Raw genomic sequence first — 8,397 nt, 5'->3', positions numbered from 1 at the left:
GGAATTTACAGAGTAATTTTCTAATAATTTACCGAGTAATTTACTAAGTAATTGACCAAGAATTTTTTGAGAATTTACCGATAATTAACTGAGTAATTTACAGAGAATTTGCCGAGTAATTTACTTGGAATTTACTTAGTAATTTACAGATAAATTTAGTGAGTAATTCACCGAACAATTTACTATGAATTTACTTAGTAATTTATTCAGAATTTACTCAGTAAATTACTAAGAGTTTATTCAGAATTTACTGAGAATTTGTTGAGTAATTTTCTAGGAACTTACCAATCATTTACGAAGCAATTTACTGAGAATTTACCGAGCTATTTACCACGAATTTACTACACCGTTAATGATAATTTACCGAGTAATTTGCTGAGTAATTTATTGAGAATTTACTGTGAATTTAATGAGTAATTTACTCATAATTTATTGAGAATTTTCTTAGAATTTATTCAAAATTTCCAGTGTAATTTACTTTGAATTTATTGGGTAATTCACTGAGAATTTACCGATAATTAACTGAGTAATTTATAGAGAATTTATTGAAAATTTAACGAATAATTTATTGAGAATTTACGACCAATTCACCGAGCAATTTGCTGAGTAATTTTTTAAAAAATTTCTGTGAAGTTAATGAGTAATTTAATAAGAATTTGTACAAATTTTTCTGAGAATTTACAGAGTAATTTACTCATAATTTACTGAGTAATTCACAAAAAAATTTCTAATGATTTTCTAAGAATCCACACAGAATTTCCTAGTAGTTTACTAAGAATTTACTGAGAATTTTGCGTGTAATTTATTGAGAATTTGACTCAGTAATTTACTGAGAATTTAATGAGTAATTTACTAAGAATCTGCCGATAATTTACAGAGTAATTTACGGAGAATTTACTGAGTAATTTATTGAGAATTTAATGCGAATTGACTAAGAAATTTACTGATAAATTACTAAGTTCTTCACTGGGTAATGTAGTTGGAAATCACTAAGTAATTTATTGAGAATTTATTGAGTAATTTACTTAGAATTTATTGAGTAATTTGCTGAGAATTTACAGGAAATTTACTAATTAATGTTCGAATAATTTACTGAGTAATTTACCATGAATTTTCTTAGAATGTATTGAAAATTTTCTGAGTAATTTATTTAGAATTTATTAAATAATTTACTGAAAATTTACAGATAATTTACAAAGTAATTTATGGAGAATTTAACGAGTAATTTGTTGAGAATTTTCTACGAATTTATTGAGAATTTACGGAGTAATTTTCTGAATAATTTACTAAGAAATTACTTTGAATTTACCAAGAATTTATGTAGAATTTTCTGAGAATTTATTGAGTAATTTACTCATAATTTACTGATTAATTCACAAAAAAAATTTCTTGCAATTTTTTGAGAATTTACTCAGAATTTTCTGATACATTACTAAGAATTTGCTGAATAATTTATAGAGAATTTTACGTCTAATTTACTGAGAAATTTCTTGAGTAATTTAGTGAGAATTTATTAAGTAATTTACTGAGTAATTTACAGAGAATTTATCGAGTAATTTATTGACATTTTACTTAGAATTTACTAAGTAATTTACAGAATAATTCACTCATTAATTTGCTTGTAATTTACCGAGAATTTAAGGAGTAATTTATTGAGAATTTACTCAGCAATTTGCTTAGAATTTATTAAATAATTTACTAAGAATTTACAGATAATTTACCGTGCTAGTTTCTTGGAATTTACAGAGTAATTTTCTAATAATTTACCGAGTAATTTACTAAGTAATTGACCAAGAATTTTTTGAGAATTTACCGATAATTAACTGAGTAATTTACAGAGAATTTGCCGAGTAATTTACTTGGAATTTACTTAGTAATTTACAGATAAATTTAGTGAGTAATTCACCGAACAATTTACTATGAATTTACTTAGTAATTTATTCAGAATTTACTCAGTAAATTACTAAGAGTTTATTCAGAATTTACTGAGAATTTGTTGAGTAATTTTCTAGGAACTTACCAATCATTTACGAAGCAATTTACTGAGAATTTACCGAGCTATTTACCACGAATTTACTACACCGTTAATGATAATTTACCGAGTAATTTGCTGAGTAATTTATTGAGAATTTACTGTGAATTTAATGAGTAATTTACTCATAATTTATTGAGAATTTTCTTAGAATTTATTCAAAATTTCCAGTGTAATTTACTTTGAATTTATTGGGTAATTCACTGAGAATTTACCGATAATTAACTGAGTAATTTATAGAGAATTTATTGAAAATTTAACGAATAATTTATTGAGAATTTACGACCAATTCACCGAGCAATTTGCTGAGTAATTTTTTAAAAAATTTCTGTGAAGTTAATGAGTAATTTAATAAGAATTTGTACAAATTTTTCTGAGAATTTACAGAGTAATTTACTCATAATTTACTGAGTAATTCACAAAAAAATTTCTAATGATTTTCTAAGAATCCACACAGAATTTCCTAGTAGTTTACTAAGAATTTACTGAGAATTTTGCGTGTAATTTATTGAGAATTTGACTCAGTAATTTACTGAGAATTTAATGAGTAATTTACTAAGAATCTGCCGATAATTTACAGAGTAATTTACGGAGAATTTACTGAGTAATTTATTGAGAATTTAATGCGAATTGACTAAGAAATTTACTGATAAATTACTAAGTTCTTCACTGGGTAATGTAGTTGGAAATCACTAAGTAATTTATTGAGAATTTATTGAGTAATTTACTTAGAATTTATTGAGTAATTTGCTGAGAATTTACAGGAAATTTACTAATTAATGTTCGAATAATTTACTGAGTAATTTACCATGAATTTTCTTAGAATGTATTGAAAATTTTCTGAGTAATTTATTTAGAATTTATTAAATAATTTACTGAAAATTTACAGATAATTTACAAAGTAATTTATGGAGAATTTAACGAGTAATTTGTTGAGAATTTTCTACGAATTTATTGAGAATTTACGGAGTAATTTTCTGAATAATTTACTAAGAAATTACTTTGAATTTACCAAGAATTTATGTAGAATTTTCTGAGAATTTATTGAGTAATTTACTCATAATTTACTGATTAATTCACAAAAAAAATTTCTTGCAATTTTTTGAGAATTTACTCAGAATTTTCTGATACATTACTAAGAATTTGCTGAATAATTTATAGAGAATTTTACGTCTAATTTACTGAGAAATTTCTTGAGTAATTTAGTGAGAATTTATTAAGTAATTTACTGAGTAATTTACAGAGAATTTATCGAGTAATTTATTGACATTTTACTTAGAATTTACTAAGTAATTTACAGAATAATTCACTCATTAATTTGCTTGTAATTTACCGAGAATTTAAGGAGTAATTTATTGAGAATTTACTCAGCAATTTGCTTAGAATTTATTAAATAATTTACTAAGAATTTACAGATAATTTACCGTGCTAGTTTCTTGGAATTTACAGAGTAATTTTCTAATAATTTACCGAGTAATTTACTAAGTAATTGACCAAGAATTTTTTGAGAATTTACCGATAATTAACTGAGTAATTTACAGAGAATTTGCCGAGTAATTTACTTGGAATTTACTTAGTAATTTACAGATAAATTTAGTGAGTAATTCACCGAACAATTTACTATGAATTTACTTAGTAATTTATTCAGAATTTACTCAGTAAATTACTAAGAGTTTATTCAGAATTTACTGAGAATTTGTTGAGTAATTTTCTAGGAACTTACCAATCATTTACGAAGCAATTTACTGAGAATTTACCGAGCTATTTACCACGAATTTACTACACCGTTAATGATAATTTACCGAGTAATTTGCTGAGTAATTTATTGAGAATTTACTGTGAATTTAATGAGTAATTTACTCATAATTTATTGAGAATTTTCTTAGAATTTATTCAAAATTTCCAGTGTAATTTACTTTGAATTTATTGGGTAATTCACTGAGAATTTACCGATAATTAACTGAGTAATTTATAGAGAATTTATTGAAAATTTAACGAATAATTTATTGAGAATTTACGACCAATTCACCGAGCAATTTGCTGAGTAATTTTTTAAAAAATTTCTGTGAAGTTAATGAGTAATTTAATAAGAATTTGTACAAATTTTTCTGAGAATTTACAGAGTAATTTACTCATAATTTACTGAGTAATTCACAAAAAAATTTCTAATGATTTTCTAAGAATCCACACAGAATTTCCTAGTAGTTTACTAAGAATTTACTGAGAATTTTGCGTGTAATTTATTGAGAATTTGACTCAGTAATTTACTGAGAATTTAATGAGTAATTTACTAAGAATCTGCCGATAATTTACAGAGTAATTTACGGAGAATTTACTGAGTAATTTATTGAGAATTTAATGCGAATTGACTAAGAAATTTACTGATAAATTACTAAGTTCTTCACTGGGTAATGTAGTTGGAAATCACTAAGTAATTTATTGAGAATTTATTGAGTAATTTACTTAGAATTTATTGAGTAATTTGCTGAGAATTTACAGGAAATTTACTAATTAATGTTCGAATAATTTACTGAGTAATTTACCATGAATTTTCTTAGAATGTATTGAAAATTTTCTGAGTAATTTATTTAGAATTTATTAAATAATTTACTGAAAATTTACAGATAATTTACAAAGTAATTTATGGAGAATTTAACGAGTAATTTGTTGAGAATTTTCTACGAATTTATTGAGAATTTACGGAGTAATTTTCTGAATAATTTACTAAGAAATTACTTTGAATTTACCAAGAATTTATGTAGAATTTTCTGAGAATTTATTGAGTAATTTACTCATAATTTACTGATTAATTCACAAAAAAAATTTCTTGCAGTTTTTTGAGAATTTACTCAGAATTTTCTGATACATTACTAAGAATTTGCTGAATAATTTATAGAGAATTTTACGTCTAATTTACTGAGAAATTTCTTGAGTAATTTAGTGAGAATTTATTAAGTAATTTACTGAGTAATTTACAGAGAATTTATCGAGTAATTTATTGACATTTTACTTAGAATTTACTAAGTAATTTACAGAATAATTCACTCATTAATTTGCTTGTAATTTACCGAGAATTTAAGGAGTAATTTATTGAGAATTTACTCAGCAATTTGCTTAGAATTTATTAAATAATTTACTAAGAATTTACAGATAATTTACCGTGCTAGTTTCTTGGAATTTACAGAGTAATTTTCTAATAATTTACCGAGTAATTTACTAAGTAATTGACCAAGAATTTTTTGAGAATTTACCGATAATTAACTGAGTAATTTACAGAGAATTTGCCGAGTAATTTACTTGGAATTTACTTAGTAATTTACAGATAAATTTAGTGAGTAATTCACCGAACAATTTACTATGAATTTACTTAGTAATTTATTCAGAATTTACTCAGTAAATTACTAAGAGTTTATTCAGAATTTACTGAGAATTTGTTGAGTAATTTTCTAGGAACTTACCAATCATTTACGAAGCAATTTACTGAGAATTTACCGAGCTATTTACCACGAATTTACTACACCGTTAATGATAATTTACCGAGTAATTTGCTGAGTAATTTATTGAGAATTTACTGTGAATTTAATGAGTAATTTACTCATAATTTATTGAGAATTTTCTTAGAATTTATTCAAAATTTCCAGTGTAATTTACTTTGAATTTATTGGGTAATTCACTGAGAATTTACCGATAATTAACTGAGTAATTTATAGAGAATTTATTGAAAATTTAACGAATAATTTATTGAGAATTTACGACCAATTCACCGAGCAATTTGCTGAGTAATTTTTTAAAAAATTTCTGTGAAGTTAATGAGTAATTTAATAAGAATTTGTACAAATTTTTCTGAGAATTTACAGAGTAATTTACTCATAATTTACTGAGTAATTCACAAAAAAATTTCTAATGATTTTCTAAGAATCCACACAGAATTTCCTAGTAGTTTACTAAGAATTTACTGAGAATTTTGCGTGTAATTTATTGAGAATTTGACTCAGTAATTTACTGAGAATTTAATGAGTAATTTACTAAGAATCTGCCGATAATTTACAGAGTAATTTACGGAGAATTTACTGAGTAATTTATTGAGAATTTAATGCGAATTGACTAAGAAATTTACTGATAAATTACTAAGTTCTTCACTGGGTAATGTAGTTGGAAATCACTAAGTAATTTATTGAGAATTTATTGAGTAATTTACTTAGAATTTATTGAGTAATTTGCTGAGAATTTACAGGAAATTTACTAATTAATGTTCGAATAATTTACTGAGTAATTTACCATGAATTTTCTTAGAATGTATTGAAAATTTTCTGAGTAATTTATTTAGAATTTATTAAATAATTTACTGAAAATTTACAGATAATTTACAAAGTAATTTATGGAGAATTTAACGAGTAATTTGTTGAGAATTTTCTACGAATTTATTGAGAATTTACGGAGTAATTTTCTGAATAATTTACTAAGAAATTACTTTGAATTTACCAAGAATTTATGTAGAATTTTCTGAGAATTTATTGAGTAATTTACTCATAATTTACTGATTAATTCACAAAAAAAATTTCTTGCAATTTTTTGAGAATTTACTCAGAATTTTCTGATACATTACTAAGAATTTGCTGAATAATTTATAGAGAATTTTACGTCTAATTTACTGAGAAATTTCTTGAGTAATTTAGTGAGAATTTATTAAGTAATTTACTGAGTAATTTACAGAGAATTTATCGAGTAATTTATTGACATTTTACTTAGAATTTACTAAGTAATTTACAGAATAATTCACTCATTAATTTGCTTGTAATTTACCGAGAATTTAAGGAGTAATTTATTGAGAATTTACTCAGCAATTTGCTTAGAATTTATTAAATAATTTACTAAGAATTTACAGATAATTTACCGTGCTAGTTTCTTGGAATTTACAGAGTAATTTTCTAATAATTTACCGAGTAATTTACTAAGTAATTGACCAAGAATTTTTTGAGAATTTACCGATAATTAACTGAGTAATTTACAGAGAATTTGCCGAGTAATTTACTTGGAATTTACTTAGTAATTTACAGATAAATTTAGTGAGTAATTCACCGAACAATTTACTATGAATTTACTTAGTAATTTATTCAGAATTTACTCAGTAAATTACTAAGAGTTTATTCAGAATTTACTGAGAATTTGTTGAGTAATTTTCTAGGAACTTACCAATCATTTACGAAGCAATTTACTGAGAATTTACCGAGCTATTTACCACGAATTTACTACACCGTTAATGATAATTTACCGAGTAATTTGCTGAGTAATTTATTGAGAATTTACTGTGAATTTAATGAGTAATTTACTCATAATTTATTGAGAATTTTCTTAGAATTTATTCAAAATTTCCAGTGTAATTTACTTTGAATTTATTGGGTAATTCACTGAGAATTTACCGATAATTAACTGAGTAATTTATAGAGAATTTATTGAAAATTTAACGAATAATTTATTGAGAATTTACGACCAATTCACCGAGCAATTTGCTGAGTAATTTTTTAAAAAATTTCTGTGAAGTTAATGAGTAATTTAATAAGAATTTGTACAAATTTTTCTGAGAATTTACAGAGTAATTTACTCATAATTTACTGAGTAATTCACAAAAAAATTTCTAATGATTTTCTAAGAATCCACACAGAATTTCCTAGTAGTTTACTAAGAATTTACTGAGAATTTTGCGTGTAATTTATTGAGAATTTGACTCAGTAATTTACTGAGAATTTAATGAGTAATTTACTAAGAATCTGCCGATAATTTACAGAGTAATTTACGGAGAATTTACTGAGTAATTTATTGAGAATTTAATGCGAATTGACTAAGAAATTTACTGATAAATTACTAAGTTCTTCACTGGGTAATGTAGTTGGAAATCACTAAGTAATTTATTGAGAATTTATTGAGTAATTTACTTAGAATTTATTGAGTAATTTGCTGAGAATTTACAGGAAATTTACTAATTAATGTTCGAATAATTTACTGAGTAATTTACCATGAATTTTCTTAGAATGTATTGAAAATTTTCTGAGTAATTTATTTAGAATTTATTAAATAATTTACTGAAAATTTACAGATAATTTACAAAGTAATTTATGGAGAATTTAACGAGTAATTTGTTGAGAATTTTCTACGAATTTATTTAGAATTTACGGAGTAATTTTCTGAATAATTTACTAAGAAATTACTTTGAATTTACCAAGAATTTATGTAGAATTTTCTGAGAATTTATTGAGTAATTTACTCATAATTTACTGATTAATTCACAAAAAAAATTTCTTGCAATTTTTTGAGAATTTACTCAGAATTTTCTGATACATTACTAAGAATTTGCTGAATAATTTATA

Source organism: Camellia sinensis, chromosome 10 (assembly GCF_055761805.1).
Source record: "Camellia sinensis isolate YWXY chromosome 10, ASM5576180v1, whole genome shotgun sequence".
NCBI classification, from domain to species: Eukaryota; Viridiplantae; Streptophyta; class Magnoliopsida; order Ericales; family Theaceae; genus Camellia; species Camellia sinensis.
Note: the sequence above shows the minus strand (reverse complement) of the source record.